Genomic DNA, 18146 nt, shown 5'->3' on the forward strand with positions numbered 1-18146 from the left:
AGTAAAAAACAGATGGGATATGTGAATATATACACATAAATATAGCTGATTCACATTCTTGTGACAGCAGAAAGTAGCATTGTGAAGCTACTATACTCCAGTAAAAATTAATTTTTTAAAAATTATCTGGACAATTGTAAAATTGTCTGGAAAATTCCACAGACAGAGAACCCTGGTGGACTACAGTCCAGGGGTTGCAGAGTTGGACACAACTGATTGCATGCACACGTACACATACATATAGTGTATATATGTCAGTCCCAGTCTCCCATCCCATCCCACCCCTCTTCCCACCTTGGGTATCCATACATTTGTTCTCTACCTCTGCGTGTCTGCTTCTGCTTTTCAAATAAGTTCATCTACATCATTCTTTCTAAATTCTACATATAAGTGATACTGTAGTATATTGATTTTTCTCTTTCTGACTGACAGTATGCCAGTGTCTAGGTCTATCTGCCTCTTTGCAAATGGCACAATTTCATTCCTTTTTATGGCCAAGTAATATTCCATTGTGTATATGTACCACACTTTCTTTATCCATTCCTCTGTTGATGGACATTTAAGTTGCTTCCATGTCTTGGCTATTGTAAAAGTGTTGCAATGAATATTCTGGTGCATGTATCTTTTTGAATTATGGTTTTCTTTGGGTATATGCCCAGGAGTGGGATTGCTTAGTCATGTGGTAGTTCTATTTTTAGTTTCAAAAGGAACTTCCATGCTGTTCTCCATAGTGGCTGTACCAATTTACATTCCAACCAGTAGTGTAAGAGGGTTCCCTATTCTCCACACCATCTCCAGCATTTTTTGTTTGTAAATTTTTTGATGATGGCCATTCTGACCGGTGTGAGGTGATATCTCATTGTAGTTTTGATTTGGATTTCTGAATATAAAAACAATTTTAATAGGTGCAGCTTGTTTTATATTTTTTTTTAGTGAACAGAATAACAAAATTTGAAGAGATACTTAAAAACCCATTTAGCACAAGTAGCTATTACTTAAATAGGCTTCTTTTTGATTCCAACTGAAGTTTATATTTTATTTTTTTCTGAGGATTCTATAGGCAAATAATGTCTGTAATAATTTATAATCTTATCTGAGATCAAATTCAGTAACTGTTCTGTGATATAATAAGCATTTTAGAGATTAAAGACTTGTTTTCCTATCACTATTCCCATCACTATTAATATTTTACTTACAGTCTTCTTAGTGCAGTCTGTGCTAATAGTAGCAGCCTCATTACTTGTGTTGGAACTTTGCTACTTAAGATAGGTCACAGTTATTCAGGATTGTTGTCTTAAAGAGTTATTTTCAAAATATAGACTGTGTTCTGCATATAGACATTTGTGTGCGTGCATGCAGTTGTTCAGTCGTGTCCGACTCTTTGCAGCGCTGTGGCCTGTAGCCCACCAGGCTCCTCTGTCCATCGGATTCTCTAAGCAAGAACACTGCAGTGGGTTGCTGTGCCCTCCTCCAGTATAGACATGTGAGGTCATGCTAAATAGAGTAGTCTGAGCAGCAGTTGCTACGTGTGCATGCTTAGTAGTGTCCGACTCTTTGTGACTCCATGGACTGTAGCCTGCCACGGTCCTCTGTCCATGGAACTTCCCAGCAAGCATACTGGATCGGGTTGCCATTTCTTCCTCAAGGGGATCTTCCCAACCCAATGATTGAACCTGCATCTCCTGTGTTGGCAGGCAGATTCTTTACCACTGAGCCACTAGGTCATAGCGGTATCAACCATTTATTGAACAATCACTGTGTAGTGTATCGTAGAGTGCTAAGCCAGTGGATTCCCCCCACCCAAAGATTTAGTTTATTGAAAGGGCGACCTGGAGTATTGGGATTTTTAACAATCTCCCTAGGGGATTCTTTGTTAATAGGTAAGTTTCCTTTATAATTAATATTGGATCTCCAAAAATGCTGCCAAGAACTCTTGTACTCCTGTCATCTAGATTCCTAGTTGTTAACCTTTTACTGAATTTTCTTTCCTTTATATTAACCTATGTAACCTTTTTAAAAAAAAAGTTTGTTTATTTACACATGAAAAGATGCTCAACATCACTCATTGTCAGAGAAATGCAAATCAAAACCACAATGAGGTACCATTACATGCCAGTCAGGATGGCTGCTATCCAAAAGTCTACAAGCAATAAATGCTGGAGAGGGTGTGGAGAAAAGGGAACCCTCTTACACTGTTGGTGGGAATGCAAACTAGTACAGCCACTATGGAAAACAGTGTGGAGATTTCTTAAAAAACTGGAAATAGAACTGCCATATAACCCAGCAATCCCACTTCTGAGCATACACACTGAGGAAACCAGACCTGAAAGAGACACGTGCACCCCAATGTTCATCGCAGCACTGTTTATAATAGCCAGGACATGGAAGCAACCTAGATGCCCATCAGCAGACAAAAGGATAAGGAAGCTGTGGCACATATACACCATGGAATATTACTCAGCCATTAAAAAGAATACATTTGAAACAGTTCTAATGAGATGGATGAAACTGGAGGCCATTATACAGAGTGAAGTAAGCCAGAAAGATAAAGACCATTACAGTATACTAACACATATATATGGAATTTAGAAAGATGGTAATGATAACCCTATATGCAAAACAGAAAAAGAGATACAGAAGTACAGAACAGACTTTTGAACTCTGTGGGAGAAGGTGAGGGTGGGATATTTCGAAAGAACAGCATATATATTATCTATGGTGAAGCAGATCACCAGCCCAGGCTGGATGCATGAGACAAGTGCTTGGGGCTGGTGCACTGGGAAGACCCAGAGGACTCGGGTGGAGAGGGAGGTGGGAGGGGGGATCGGGATGGGGAATACGTGTAACTCTCTGGCTGATTCATGTCAATGTATGACAAAACCCACTGAAATGTTGTGAAGTAATTAGCCTCCAACTAATAAAAATAATTGGAAAAAAAAAGTTTGTTTATTTGACTTCATCGGGTCTTAGCTGCGGCACGTGGGCACAGCAGTTGTGGCATGCTGGCTTATTTTCCCCACCAGGGATCCAACCTGTGTCCCCTGCATTGAAAGGGAGATTCTCAACCCCTAAGCCAGTAGGGAAGTCCCTATGTAATCTTTTTTTAAGAATATTGCCCCATCACCCCTAAATGCTATGGTGTGTGCCTCCCTCCAAGAAGAGCCCTTCCCTATGTACATCTATATCTGTAATGACCACTCTGTGGTCACTCTTCTCTCCCTGTCACCGCCATGGTTCCCCTTCTCTGCCCTCCCCTCTCCCTGGGCTGTTAGATACTTGCACCCTGTCCCCTTTTCTGCCCCACTTCCTTGGATGTCTGTGTTACCGTGATGGTGAGACAAAGAAAAGTAAGGGAGGATAGGAAGGAATGGAAAAATTATTTCTCAGCCATCAGGAAATCAACACTATACAAAATCATCACACAATCCAATACTCTGCAGATTTCATCAAATGCCCCGGCAGGGCCGATCTTTCCCTTTCTGGTCTAGGATTGTATATGTGAACATGAGTTTAGTTGTCGCGTTCACCAGTCTTCTTCAGTATGGAACCCATTCCTATGTCTCTCCCCTGTTTCTCAAGCCCTTAACAGGGGAAACCCTTACCTGGAACCAGACTCAGGCCATGCGATCTTGGCAGGAATGATGCCGGGCCCTTTAAGGTGTATCACGTCAGGAAAAATAATCTGTCTATAACCACTAGTGAGACAGTGGTCACTTCACGAGGTTGGTGAATGCTAAGTTTGTCCACTGTGAAGTCACCATTATTATCCCCCTTGTATTTAATTATGTTTGGTAAGGAGGTATTCCCATGTGGTGCCTATATCTTATTCTTCATCACATCTCCACCTCTCAGCCCTAGCATTCATTCATGGCTCCTATCTTTTTAGACTGCTACTTGATAGTTGCTGAATGATGATGGTTTATTTTCAGTATCCCATCTATATTTATTAGTTGACATTCTGTAAGAGCTTTCTTTTCTCCCTTATTTATCAACTGATTTATTCATTTAACTTATTTCAGTGTGTATTTATGAATTATTTTATTTAGTGGATTTTAATCTGATAATTTCATTATTGTGCTGCTCACGTTGTTCTGGATTTGGAATCTTTCACATTGACCCCTGTGTTCTTTTGACAGTTTCTTATCTTTTCTTAAGCATTTTCCTGCTTTCAGGCACCACAAAATGTTCCAGGCTTGTATTGTATTATCCCTGCCTCAGCTCTATCCTGTGTTCTTTTCTCTTTAAATTAATCAATTTTTGGGGGGCCACATCATGCAACATGCAGGATCTTAGTTCCTGGCTAGGGATCAAACCTGTGCTCCCTACAGTGAAAGCACAGAGTCTTAACCACTGGACCTTCAGGGAAGTCTCTCACCCTTGTTCTTTTGAGTGGAAGATGCTCACTAGAATCATGATTGGGGTATCAGTGGTGCTGTTACTTCTAGGCCCTCTCAGCAGGCAGAACTAGGAAATGTACATGTGTCTACATATATCCACACATACGTATCTGTGACTATTTCTGAATCTGTATGTGTCTGTATAACTTACTATAATAATGAGTTTATTCTCATAGTTCAATTTGTAATTTAATTCTTCAGTATTCTTTCTAGCCTTTCTTCTTCTCTAGAAATTGAGAAGGCTGCCTTCTATTATCCTCAGTCTATTAATTCTGTGCCCAGTTAGTTAATTAATTCCAACCACATAGGAAGCTTCTTTTCTGCCACCGTGGTGCTCCCCTATTCTCCTCTCTCTCTGGCAGCCGGCATGCTGCTGCCAGCGTCTCTGTGTGGCTCTCAGTGCCTATCATGGTCCCACTTCCTGGGATCTCAGTGTCTTCATGCCAGGAGGGAGGAAAAGGGAGTGAATAGAGAGCACCCTCCACCCCAGGTGACTTCATGTGCTACCAGGGTTGAAAATCACTGTGTTAACGTGTTAATGTACATTATGTCTGATTTAAATATTTCAAACCATACATTCTTTTGTCGTGAAATAGTTGAGATTTTAGAGATACCTCTTTGTTATCAGCTTGTCTTTTTATAATTTGTCCAATTCTTTCATACATGAAATAGAGATAAATTCCTATTAATTGTGAGACTCTAGCAGGGTATTGATAGCTGAATTTTATTCTAATGTCTTTAATTTCCTTTGTGTGAGTAGGATGTTTTCCAAAATGGTCTGATCTGGTGTATTGGTAGCAGCCTGGTGCTGTCAGAGTTTTTAAGGGGGAGATGCTTTCTTTTTCAAAAAAAAAAGTTATTGGAGGTCTAGTTGATTTACAATGTTGGGTTAGTTTGAGGTGTACAGCAAAGTGAATCTGTTATACATACAGTAACTACATCCACTCTTTTTTAGATTCTTTTCCCATATAGGTCATTGCAGAATTAGAGTTCCCTACAACCTAGATAGCATATTAAAAAGCAGAGACATTACTTTGCCAACAAAGGTCCGTCTAGTCAAGGCTGTGGTTTTTCCAGTGGTCACGTATGGATGTGAGAGTTGGACTGTGAAGAAAACTGAGCACCGAAGAATTGATGCTTTTGAACTGTGGTGTTGGAGAAGACTCTTGAGAGTCCCTTGGACTGCAAGGAGCTCCAGTCCATCCTAAAGGAGATCAGTCCTGGGTGTTCATTGGAAGGACTGATGCTGAAGCTGAAACTCTAATATTTTGGCCACCTCATGCGAAGAGCTGACTCATTGGAAAAGACTCTGATGCTGGGAGGGATTGGGGGCAGGAGGAGAAGGGGATGACAGAGGATGAGATGGCTGGATGGCATCACTGAATGGACATGAGTTTGAGTGAACTCCAGGAGTTGGTGATGGACAGGGAGGCCTGGCGTGCTGCGATTCATGGGGTCGCAAAGAGTTGGGCACGACTGAGCGATTGAACTGAACTGAACTGAACTGATACTATTTAGGGGGCTTCCCTGGTGGCTTAGATGGTAAAGCGTCTGCCCACAATGCAGGAGACCTTGGTTCAATCCCAGGGTTGGAAAGATCCCCTGGAGGAGGAAATGGCAACCCACTCCAGTACTCTTGCCTGGGAAATCCCATGGACGGAAGAGCCTGGTAGGCTACAGTCCATGGGATCGAAGAGAGTTGGACGAGACTGAGCAAATTCACTTACTATGTAGGGGGCTTCACTGGTGGCTCAGCAGTTAAGAATCCACATGCAATGCAGGAGATGCAGGTTCAGTCCCTGGGCTGGGAGATCATCTGGAGGACGGCATGGCTGCCCACTCCAGTATTTTTGCCTGGAGAATTCCATGGACAGAGGAGCCTGGTGGGCTACAGTCCATAGGGTTGCAAAGAGTTGGACACGGCTGAAGTGGCTGAGCATGCACACATCCTATATAGTAGGTCCTTATTAGTTATCTATGTTATATATAGGAGTGTATTCTTTGCATTCATGACTTTACAAGGACTTGCATACTGAGCTTGGATTTCTCTTTTAGTCTTTGAAGTTCTCTCATGCCTCTCTCTGCTTCTGCTTCTTCACTAAATTCAGAAGCACTAATACCAAGAGGATCCCATGTCTTTTCTCCCTGGAGTTTAAAATGGGGGTTTTAAAGAGGTAACACATCTCCTAAACTAACCCCATCTTTTTTGAAGGAAATGTGGAGGGAGAAGTAGTTGGGAGCTAGTGACCTAGATTATAAAAATCAAAGCTCCGAACCTGGTTATAGTCAGGAGAATCCTAAGGGTGATCTAAAGCTAAATTCCGTTGCTGTGTGATTCATGATGATCTAAGACTTTTCATCTGGTTTTCATTCTCTGAAGATTGTTAAGTTGGTTGCTATTATCAACAATGTTTAGGTTTTAAATAATTAAAATCAAGGTATAGAGTTACCTACGTATGTGGTGTTCAGGTTTTTTTCATCTGTTGGCACACATTCGTTCTGCAAAGGTTATATAGCACAAGCTTACTTTAGATAATCTCTTACACAGTGGAAAATAATCTGAAGTCAGTTGTAAGGTAAGAGAGTCTGTAAAATCTCACTTTTACTTGAAAAATTGGATTAAGTATTATTGAATTTATACCAGTTTCAAATCTGATATAATTTAGATTTTAAGACATTAGGCTTTTTAGTAGTGTTCATTTGACTAAAGATTAAATTCCGTAACTTGAAGGTTTGAAACAGTTATAAAAGATGAAGAAATCAAGCAAGCAAAAGCAGAAAAGTTTGAGTGTGGCTTGAGGAGAAACATTGGAAAAAGAAAACTAGACTTTTTAACTTGGAGAACTTTCATATTTTGGAATTCTGAAAAATATTATGAATGAGGGACGAAAAGTTTTATCTCTAATGTTTAACGAATTTCTGTTCAGTGTGTTTTCTCTTTGATGAAGCTCTTTGTGAGACTCGTGGTCCTGAAGCTCCATTTTCGCGGTGTGTGCTTGTTGAGTGACACCTGTCATTTAGGTGCCTAAAGAATACTTCAGGGACCTTAGAATTAGTAGTCCCTCCAGGCCAAAATACTGTCAACACAGTTAATGGAAATAATCCACTAGAAGTGTACATATGCCCCAGTGGCTTATAAAAAGATATTAAGATAGTGTTAAAGCATGAACATTGAAATTTTTTCTAAAGTTATTTGCATGAATTATACCATCTAAAATTGCTTATTCAACAAAAGGATATTCCTTTTAAGTTTTTCTGATTCTGGCAAGTATATTTTTTTATAAGTAGGTATATTCCACTTTAAAATGCCTTGATGAAATAAACCTTTTGAGAAGGATTGTCACATGTTTTCCACTAACGGTAAAGGTAGAGGTTAAAGATAAGACCTTTGACTAAAAATGGGAATAACTTTGTTGTCCTTTAGTGTTTACATTAGAAATAGGAAACCAGAAGTCAGCTAAGTCTCCATGGCAGTCATTTCTATTTACAAGGTGAATAACACATTTCAGTCTGGATTTTGGGAATAATTCTCAAAAGTGAAAAGAAGCTCACCCAAAATACCAGGTGTTTTGACTAGAAATTCAGTCATTGATTATTTTGCATTACAAAGAGAAGGTGTGACATGACCATTGATGAACAAACTTTTTAGTTGAGATCTTGTCTGGGGGAACATAGGAAAGAACTATTTTGTTGTTTATACTGGTTTCATATGGTTCAACTCTAATAAATATATAAATTATCTTGGTAAAATAAAGGCTATTTTGTAACAATTTTAAAGAACATGGGGAAAATATTAAAGAGTTTTAACCAATAGCTTTGTCCACACATATGGAAAACTTGGATTAAATGAGTTTTATTTTGTTTGTTCTTATCAGTTAGTTTTCTGAAAATTCAGAGTTGTGCAACTAAGAGAACCTCTTTTTTTGTTCAGTGCCTACTGTGCTGTAGGTACTTAGCAAGTGTTTGTTGAATAAATAAATAAAAGATAGTTTATTTGTAAGTTGATTTTGAAAATTTAATTTATAAGTTTTAATACAAGAGCAATTTACTTCCTTTCAGCCTCTAGCATCTGACCACCACCAGTCTGTTTCTCTCCCTACAGTTTTGCCTTTTTCAGAATGTTATAAAAGTAGAATTGTACGATATTTAGTCTCTTGTATCTTTTTACTTAAAGTAAATCTTGGAGATTTATCTAGGTGGTCAGGTGTATTGGTAATTTATTGTTTTGGTTTTGAGTAGACATCTGTTGTGTAGATATACTTCATTTTTGCTGTTGTTCATTCACCCATCCACAGGTATTTGAGTTGTTTACATTTTATGGCTATTCATAAATGAAGTTTCTGTGAAATTCGCATATAGGTATTTGTGTGGACATATGTTTTTGTTTCTCTTGGGTAAGTGCCTTCAAGTGGAATTGCTGGCTCATATGTACATGTATATTTCACCTTATCAGAAACTGCCCAAAGTGTTGTAAAGTGTGTGATTTTAGCTTCCCACCAGCAATGCATGAGAGTTGTAGTTTTTCACGTCCTTGTCGGCACTTGATATTTGTCCGTCTTTTTAATGGCAGTCATTCTAGTGGATACCTTAGTAATTTTTCATTGCAGATGTATTTACATTTTTCTTATGACCAGTGTTGCTGAGCAGTTTTTCATGTGCTGTTGGCTATTCATAAAGCATCTTTTGTTCAGTGTCAACATTTTGCTAATTTTTAAAATGTGTTATTTATTGAAGTGGTAAGAGTTCTGGACACAGGTCCTTTATTGGAGATATTTTGTAAATGTTTTTTCCCCAGTCTATGACTTTGCTCTGAATTTTAAACATTTTCATTTGACTCTTTTTATATAGTTTTTATCTCTGTAGTAAATCCACCTCCCCCATATACATACATTGGTAGATGTCAGGCGAGTATATGCTCCTCGGTTATTTGTCTCGTCACAACAAAGATTTGGAGTGACAATTTTATTCAGTTATGTCCTTATCATACTTATAATTATTTTCAATATCCTATTTGATACTTAAGGAAATCTGGGCCATCTTGGAGTCTGGATCTGTTGACTGTGTTGTCTATTAACAATGGCTCTTTTTTTCCCTTTTTGTGTCTAGTGATTTTAAAATTGTGTCAGTTATTGTGTGCTGAAGAACAATGGAGACTGGGGTGAATAATGTATCAGTAAATGGTAACTTCTCTTTTTCCTTCAGGTTCTTAATATATGTAATTGTGTCTCTATTGTCAGCAGTTAAGCTGAATTTGAAGTTTGCTTTTCCTATATTTATTGTGAGTATAATACAGGATTAGATTTCCTCAGTGGTGGCCTGCTGCTCCCTTGAGCTTAGTGTGAGGCCTGGGGTGGGCAGGAAGGTTTTCTCAGTGATCCACCGCGGTTTTCAGGTCAGTGCTGCATACCTGGGCCCCAGGGCACCCTGTGTTCCCACCTCTTCCCTTGCCAGCAGACTCTTGTTGCTTGTTACTAGGTGCAGGGTTCATGGTGGGGTAGAGGGTGAGTTGATAGTCTCCCTTCTCCCCCAAGCCTCAGTGTTAGGCAAGCTCTCTGTGCCTGAGCCTTAGGAAAGGAGCTTTCTCAGTGCTCCTGCCCACTCATGATTATTTTTGAAATCTGCATATTAGTTTTGATAGTATCTTGTTCCTTCAACATACTTTTGATAAATTTTTTAAAGCGTAAATAGTCTGCCAATTACTGCAATATCTGCATTATTTTGGTGGCCTTTTTCTGTAACTTGTCTGTTATTCTTTACTAGTCATAACTTTTCCTCTATGATTTTTTGATTGTGAGCTCTAATCATTGGGTTTTTAACCATGAGATTTCTTTGAAGACTGTGTTTAAAGTCCTTTGCTCCAGGCAGTATTTGTCTCTCTGCCTGAGAGCACAGCCTTAGCCTAAGGCTATTCCAAATAGCCTGTTTTGTTTGTGAATTCTGTTACCAAGGGTACATTAATATAGACTTGGGTTTGAGAATTCTTAGGGGATAGGGAAGGAGTGGATTGGGAGTTTGAGATTAGCAGATGTTAGCTTTTTTAAATAGTATAGATAAACCACAAGGGAAACTATATTCAATATCCTATGATAAACTGTAATGGAAAAGAATATTTAAATTTATACATATGTATAACGAATCACTTTACTATACAGCAGAAGTTAATACAACATTGTAATTCAACTGTGTATCAAAAAAAGTGTGAACACTGCTTTATTCTTTCAGAAGGAACAAAATTTAATCAAAATCATCGCCAAAACAAATGTAGTTTACTAGGGAAGGAAAAAAAAGTGAAGAGTTCATGTGAGGTCTGAGGAGTTAGATTTAACAGAGAAACCACTCATAGGAAGCTTGAAAAATGAATTTGAACTATTAAATGAATACACTCAAGACAGTAAAACCCTGTTGATAATGGTGGTTGTACTTGGGTGTTGTATCTTTGTGCTGGGTGGTGGTGGGGAGTGTGCTGTTTCGAGGGAGTTCCCAGGCACATCGCAGTTCTCAGTTCTCATCTCTTGCTAGTCATACAGACAGAACCATGAGCTTTAAACCACCAGCGGCCTTGGGCTTAGATGAAAGGAAATGCTGTTTTAGATGCAAACCTAGTATACGTAGAATGGATAAATAATAAGGTCCTGCAGTATAGTATAGGGAACTATATTCAATATCCTGTGATAAAACATAATGGAAAATAATATGAAAAAGAATATATGTACAACTGAGTCACTTTACTGTACAGCATAAATTAGCACATTATTGTAAATCAACTATACTTCAATAAATTATTTTTTAAAAATTAAATTCTCAGGAGAGACTTCCTCTCTTTCCCCTCATTCCACCAAGGAAAAGCCAGGCAGTCATTGCCACGGTCCATCATTAAGGGGAAGTTTTATTTGTTTCGACCTCTGTAGCTTTATGTGAGTGTTTTTGTTGTGAACTTTATTTTCCATTCTCTGATCATGGTGTTTAAATCCAGACTAAAGGCTACCAGGTTAAATAATAGACATTTCTATGGCAAATGCTGATTCTTCACTTATCTCTTTTATCGTTTCTGTTCTCTGAAGAATTTCCATACATTCTAAAATAGCTTTTTATTTTTTAAGGTATTTTCTACTTAAATGGCTTTATCTGATTATCTAGTTTACCCTGTTGCTGAAAGTACAAGTTCTGTCTTGCACTATCTTATGCTATCTTCTCATCTCTCTTGCTGTAGAAGTTGATAAATTGTCATAATCATGTAGTTTTAAAATTATTTTTACTTTCTATTTTAAGATTGTTAGCATTTTATAAAGTTTTTTTTAATAGCAGAATTATGTGAAAATTAAAAAAAAACCTGAACATGGCAGTTTGGGATATTGGGTCTTATTTCCTTATTGATATATTAAGTACGTTTGGTGTGATTGCTATTTAGTTTCAGTTTGTCATGTACAGATTCATACTCGGTAGTAAGAGATGAGCAGTAGAAATCTATAATCGTGTGTTTTTTTAAAATTATTTTTGACTGTGCTGGGTCTTCATTGCTGCGCAGGCTTTCTCTAGTTGCTGCAAGCAGAGGCCACTCTCTAGTTGTGCTCAGGCTTCTCACTGTGGTAGCTTCTCTTGTTGAGGTGTGTGGGCTCTGTAATCATGTATTTTTGAATCCCTAGCAAAGCATGGAAAAGGTGGAAGGAGGAAGTATAAAGACTTTTCTTGCCATTTATATTCAAGTGTATTTGAGCTGGAAATAGATCACCAGTATTTATTAGCTGTGTGACCTTGGTAAATTACCTAGTTTCTTTCTTCACCTGTTAAATGGGATAGTAATGCCTACCTTTTATAGGATTAAAGACTTGATTAAATGAAGCAGCCTACAGAAAATCTCCTGCTTGGCATGTCCCTGTAGTAGGCATTCAAATGTTAATATCATGCTTCCTCTCAAATACCCACTGAATAATTCAGTGTACACTTGTTTTTCTCTTAAGTTCCCCTCTGCAGGGAATTTCAAATACAGATATCTCAGCCATTTGCTGCTATTTAACCTGCTTTCTCTATTTAATATTTAAGCTCCTTTGACAGATACATTGGAAGTGATAGCTTATTCTATCTTTTCAATAATGAACTAGAAAGAAAGGTTCACAATTAGGCTGGATGGAAAAATCTCAGTTCAGTGCAGCTTAGTAGTGTCATGAAAGGCACAGATGACTACTTACCAAACTAAGATTTTGTTTTCTACTTAACTGCTATAAGTTTTGCACCTCTGTAGATTATAAGCAGGATTCAGACGAAACTACTCATTTATTTCCCTTGGCCTTCTCTTTCAGAGTTAACTTAAAAAGAGTGACATTTAAATATAGCCTAGATATACAATTTCTCACTTGGAATTGATGATGCTTCTTTACCAAACTTAAGAAAACAATTTTTTATTGGATTGATTTGCAGTTTACATTGATTTACAATGTTGTATTGGTTTCAGGTTCAGCAAAGTGAATCAGTTATATGTATATATCTACTCTTTTCCCTTATAGGCCATTATAGAATAGTGAGTAGGGTTCTCTGTGCTATACAGCAGGTACTTGTTATTTAATTTATATATAGCAGTGTGTATATGTCAATTCCAGTCTCCAAACTTACCTTCCCCATCCCCTGGTAATCATAATTTTGTTTTCTGCATCTATAACTCTATTTGTTTTGTAGATAAGTTCATTTGTACCCTTTTTAAAGATTTCACATGTAAGTGACACCATATGATATTTGTCTTTCTCTGTCTGACTAACTTCACTCGGTATGGCAATCTCTAGATCCATCCATGTTGCTTCATAGGGCATTATTTCATTCTTTTTTATGGCTGAGTAATATTCCATTTTATATGTGTACCATATCTTCTTTATTCCTCTGTTGACGGACATTTAAGTTGCTTCCATGTCTACCAAACTTGTTACTGTGAGATCACCACAATGACTTATTTATTTTTTGTAGTGAAGATGTGAAGCATTTCACACAGAGGGAATTTTATGAAGTCAGTTCTCATTCATTCACTGTAATCATGAAAAATCTGTAGTATAAGATGAAAGTTATGAACAGTCTATTTTTAGGAAGTAGTTTTAATTTCTCTGTTCACAGTTTTTTTCCCTTTGAAAATCAGATGTGTTGTCAACTGTCAAAACCTTTTAAGTACTCTTTTGGGGTAGGAGAGCTGTTCCTTTTACTACGTTCTTGTGGAGTGCATGAAGAAGAGTGAAATTAGACCAAGACAAGGAAGACAGGGTAGAGGGGAAGAGTGGGAAGCAAGAAGTCTGGGCATTCATCATCAGTTCCCAAAAACCCAAATTAACCTTTTAAAGTAACAGAAATGTTCAATTGAATCTTTTATTTTGCATACACGAGAATAGGGTGTCAGAGAGGTGACTTAAAAATATATAGTATTTATAGCTAGTTAATGGCAAAGCCAGAACTGAATGATGCTCCTGACTCATAGCTACATGATCTAAGCAAAGTCTTTAATCTCTCTAAACTTCCTTTTCAAGTGTTAAAGGGGATCATGCCTGCTTTGTAAGTTTACATGGATGAAGTGGAGCTCCTGTGTATGTGTTTATGAAGTGCCGATGTATACCAGGTACTCCATCAATGTTTTTTTTCTTTGTCTTATCTTGACTTACTGCAAATGAATTTTTGTGTGTGAACATAATAAGTAGAAAATTGACAATGAGCACCGAATTAAATATTTTGTGGTCTTCTACTTTTTAGCAAAACACACAGGGTGAAGACTGGAGTCAGACTTCTTATGGAAGATTCCCTTAACCGTTTGGCTTGAGAAAATGAAGTTTTATATAATCTTTAGATGCTCTGATTTCAGTCAGTGCATATTATTTCTTTGGGTCAGGTACACCAATTTATACAAAAAGTAGTCATAATGACTTTTCCTTGCCTTTTCTTCCATGAATTCCTCTTGTGAGCTTTTGATCTTCACCGAATGACCTTATAAAAGAGAGGGAAAATATCAATAAAGTTTAAAATGTAAACTTTTCACTTAGTTTTTTTTTTTTTTTTCCAGATGAATTCATAGCCTTTTAGGTCTGACTCTTGTTGAAAAAAATCTCAAAACTTTTCTTTGGCACAACATTCTGTATCCCAGTGGTCACATTGGAGCTTTACGCTACTTCACTTGCTCTTTTAACGAACACACATTCCAAACATTGCATCAGTTTAAATGGATAGTGTGTGTGACTCCAACATACTGATATTTGGGATAACTCAGTTTTATTGATAACATTCAGTTCTGCTGTTTGTTTACCACATTTATTGAAAGCACTTTGCTTTGGGCCCATTACAGTTTGCAAACCAGAACCCACCAACCTGTAAAACAAGATTTCTCTTCCCTCTCTAAAACTGGGGTGGGGGGGTGGTGATGGTGGTGGTGGATCTCATTCATTATTTTTCCTGGGGCTTCCCTGGTTGTCCAGTGGATAAGAGTGCTTTCACTACTGTGGCCTTGGGTTCAGTCCCCAGTCGGGGAACTAAGATCCCACAAATGTGGCCAAAAAAAAATCTTTTTTCCCCTGATTCAGACCAGAGAAGAATTTAGAAACTGAGGACTTGGAACCAGCCTTGTGCTCACTTAGCTTTTTCTGTTTCCTTTAACAATGGGCTCTAAGTAGATATTTACTTGGCGGATTAATAAGCCTTTCTTTGGGAATTTAAAAAGAATTATGTGGAGATTCCTTAAAAAACTGGAAACAGAACTGCCACACGACCTAGAAATCCCACTGCTGAGCATACATACCGAGGAAACCAGAACTGAAAGAGACACATGTACCCCAATGTTCATTGCAGCACTGTTTACAATAGCTAGGACATGGAAGCAACCTAGATGTCCATCGGCAGATGAATGGATAAGAGAGCTGTGGTACATATGCACAATAGAATATTACTCAGATATTAGAAAGAATGCATTTGAATCAGTTCTAATGAGGTAGATGAAACTGGAGCCTACTATACAGAGTGAAGTAAGTCAGAAAGAAAAGCACCAATATAGTATATTAACGCATATGTATGGAGTTTAGAAAGATGGTAATGATGATCCTATATGCGAGACAGCAAAAGAGACACAGATGTAAAGAACAGACTTTTGGACTCTGTGGGAGAAGGCGAAGGTGGGATGATTTGAGAGGATAGCATTGTATATTACCATGTATACATGTATATTACCATATGTGAAATAGATTGCCAGTCCAGGTTTGATGCATGAGACAGGGTGCTCAGGGCTGGTGCAACTGGGATGACCCTGAGGGATTGGATGGGGAGGGAGGTGGGAGGGTTCAGGATGGGGACACATGTACACCCATGGATAATCCATGTGAATGTATGGTAAAACCACTACAATATTGAAAAGTAATTAACCTCCAATTAAATAAATTTACAAAAATTAAAAGAATTATGAAAAGTTTTATACAGGAAAGGTCTAAATGAATAGCATGTACAATAAGGAAGTTACTTGTCTTACTAAATTCACCAGACTATAAGTTAGCAGTAAGTTATAGTTTCTCAAGCAGTGAGTGTATAATTAAATATAATTGTATAATTAAATGTATAATTAAATATTTATGTTACTAAATGAAAACTTTTTCATATATATAGCATCAACAGTAGTCCTTGCCACATAATAAGCTCTCCGTAAGCAGTGGTTGAATAAATGAGAGTTGACCTTGAGCATTTTAATTTGTTGCTGATTTTGAAAATAGCTTAATGAAAAGTTTTAATTAAGAAGATAGTTCGAGGTAGGGCTCAAGGTGTGGCCTATAGTCTGGTCAAGTCAGTATCATCACTGAATCTCCAGAGAAGAGCCTAGGAGGGGATGATGGAAAGAGTTTGACTCCATGGAAAGAAGCTTGCCTTATTCTCTACCTGCTGCTTCAAGAGGAAACACTTTGTTGGTCACTTGGACTTTGACCAGCATGGGAGTAGATCCTGTCGTTTGACAGAAAGGTTTCCGTCCAGTCATGCTCTACAGCTTCCCACTCACATCAACCTCTCCTTCACTCTGTCTCTTGTCTTGGAAGTGGATGCACAGCTTCAGCTGATGACATCATTCCTGTGGCTAAATATGATCTCATACAATGTATCCACCAGGCAGAACCCAGAGGCATATGGGGACATCAGGAAGCTCAGCATGGCACCTGGGAGCCTGTGGCTTCCAGGTATCTTTATTGAGGAGTTCATGCATGTGGATCAGGCACCTGCAGGTCTCATGACTTAATGTCAACAGTGAAGGTCCAGAAATGAGCAGCCTCCATGAGTGGTCCACATCTGTAACCTGGACATTTTCTCTTTCCCATTTGATGAACAGAATTTCACACTCATCCTAGGTCCTTTCATCTAAACAGGTGGCCATCAGGCACAGGTCCAGCCTTGATGGACCTGTGCAGTCCATCACACAGCTGATGGACCAGCGTGATGTGTTCTTTGATGCCCGATGACTTTCTGTTTGTCATCAGTACCTTCAGCTTCTTCCCACCAGCAGAAAGATGGTACTTCTCCTGGGCTACACATCTTTCTACTCATGATGATAGACTTATTCCTGGCCACTGGCACCCCGCTATCAGTGTCTCCTTGGCCTGTACTGCCTCTGATGGTGCAGGTCAGCCTCCTGGAAACCACGTTCATCACCTGTTTGCTGTACCTGGCTCCCACTCATGCTTTGATGGCTCCATTCTCTGCTTTTGCACTGCACTGACCCAAGGAAATGCTGCCCCACTGCACTCCAGAAAGGAAAAAGGGTCTAGGTCTTACCCCCACTCTCTGCCTGGCCTGAAAGAGCCATTGAGTTTGGTGGGGAAGGTGCCAGGTACCACAGAGGCAGAGTTAAATGGATGCCCTGCATCAACAAGGGCCAATAGGAACTTGAGACCCAGAAGCAACACTTGGTGGGCTGGTGGGTTCTGTTGAACCACACGATGGGTGTCCTGCTCTTTCACCTCTACTGTTCTTCTTGTCCTCCTCTATCATGATGGTCATCGTCCTCTAGAACACCTTGGCAGCTGTCTAAGTACAAACCCCGGAAACTGATCAGTCTGTCACGCCTGTCCAGAGCCCAGCCACCAGTCATCTTGTTTTTAACATAGACCTTCTACACAGTTTCAGACCAGACCTGCATCATTCCCTGTGCCCTCAAAAACTCATGTCCTTGCTCCTGAATGCAATCAGCTCCCCTCAGCCAGCCCTTGAGCTCTGTCTTGATCCTCAGGATTCAAGTTCCCAGCATTACTTCTTTGGTTGAATCATCCTCAGTAAACCCTTTTGCAAGGGGAGAAAGGGGGCAATTCGACTATATTTTTTGAAGATAAATTTTTAGTATAGTTTAACTAAGCCATTAGGAATTTTATAGTTGATAGTTTTTGTAAAGAGTGACTGAGGAGTTTTCTTTAATAGTAAAACACTTGTGTTTGTTAGTGGAAATTAAGGATATAAGCAGGATTCCTAGGGAAACATGGAAAAAATACATTAATGAGTAACATAATATGACATTTGGTATGCAAGTGATAGTTACCTACTTGTTAAATAGGTGCTAAAGACCTTCCAGTGCATGAAAATAAGAAAACATCATCCATTAAAATGTTGCATAAATCAGAATGACCATCATTTTGCCTGTTTTAGTTGGAACTTTTTGGCCTCCCCCCCAAAAAAAATTATCATGGTTTCATTGCTTAAAATGCATTAAAATGTTTCTACTTAACTCTTCTGCAAAGTCTGTATTTTGGGTCCTTGATAATGATTTCA

At 38.6% G+C, this 18146-nt stretch overlaps 1 protein-coding gene across 6 annotated transcripts in view; it reads left to right on the top strand.

The window, feature by feature from the left end:
• Positions 1 to 18146, top strand: part of BICC1 (BicC family RNA binding protein 1) — a 477034-nt gene that overhangs the window by 266199 nt on the left and 192689 nt on the right. The window contains exon 1 of one of the 6 annotated variants that reach the window (XM_065922375.1): positions 13920 to 13986. The exons of the other annotated variants lie outside the window; for them this stretch is intronic. The gene's annotated coding sequence lies outside the window, so the exon portion shown is untranslated. Of the gene's footprint in view, positions 1 to 13919; positions 13987 to 18146 lie in introns of those variants that run through there. 6 annotated transcript variants of the gene reach the window in all.

Source organism: Muntiacus reevesi, chromosome 2 (genome assembly GCF_963930625.1).
Source record: "Muntiacus reevesi chromosome 2, mMunRee1.1, whole genome shotgun sequence".
In the NCBI taxonomy this organism is placed as follows: domain Eukaryota; kingdom Metazoa; phylum Chordata; class Mammalia; order Artiodactyla; family Cervidae; genus Muntiacus; species Muntiacus reevesi.